Source organism: Pygoscelis adeliae, unplaced genomic scaffold (genome assembly GCF_000699105.1).
Source record: "Pygoscelis adeliae isolate BGI_AS28 unplaced genomic scaffold, ASM69910v1 Scaffold190, whole genome shotgun sequence".
NCBI lineage: Eukaryota > Metazoa > Chordata > Aves > Sphenisciformes > Spheniscidae > Pygoscelis > Pygoscelis adeliae.
Window position 1 is genome coordinate 1516057 of NW_008823922.1, and position 867 is coordinate 1516923.

At 52.0% G+C, this 867-nt stretch overlaps 1 protein-coding gene across 1 annotated transcript in view; it reads left to right on the forward strand.

Annotated features, from left to right (window-relative positions):
• DRGX (dorsal root ganglia homeobox) overlaps positions 1–867 on the forward strand; it is an 18553-nt gene that overhangs the window by 1525 nt on the left and 16161 nt on the right.

An 867-nucleotide genomic window follows, 5' to 3' on the forward strand; every position in this document is an offset into this window, starting at 1 on the left:
CAGGGCCATGTTCTACTTCCACTGCCCCCCGCAGCTAGAGGGTGAGTGTTGTTGCACCGAGACGTGTAAGTACAAGAGCTGAACTCCGAGGTGCGTGTGCGGTGTGTGCGCTGGGGGACGGAGGGAGGAACTGTGGTCTGACTTTTCCCAAGAGCCGGCACTTCTGACTGTCGGGGTCCAGATAACGTGCTGAGATAAGATGCAGATCTGTAGAGACAGCTAAACATAAAAGCGCGTCATCTTTTTCCTTGAGAAAACACAACCTTATCCCCCCCTCCCCGCGCCCAGCTTTCCCCTCTTGTCACAGGATGGAAAGAAGGATTGCATGATTTTTTTTTTTTTTAATTTGATTCCTGTTGGAAAGGCCTTGTTTTTACACCCCCACCCCCGTCATTTTGCCACCTGCCTCCCCTCTGTGGATAGCGATCCCGCAGTCGAGCCTCAGGCTACGAAAGAGATGCTTTTCTCCCCTCCCAGCACAGATGTTGGTGTCATGGCTGTAATCGGGACACTTTCAGGACGTGGTCACGCCTCCTCCCTCCAGCCAAAGGGACCGCATAAATCTTTAATGCTATTTTACAAACATTCTGCGGGAGGATGGGGAAAGACGGGGCACGACTGGAAAAAAAAAAAAAAGGCGGAAAATAAATATTTGGGAGGATTTTTTTCTTTGTGTTATTGATCAGAGGTTTTTGTTTATTTACTTTGTCTGTTTCCTTTAAAAAAAAAACAGAAAAATGGCAGCCTTCAGGGTTTCCCCGTGTCACCCCCGCACATGCCCTGGGCCCTCCGCACCCGCTCCCTCCGGCCAAGCGCTCGTAGCGCGGGGAGCAGCCCCGCAGCCTCGGCCGCGCAACTTCGGCTCCG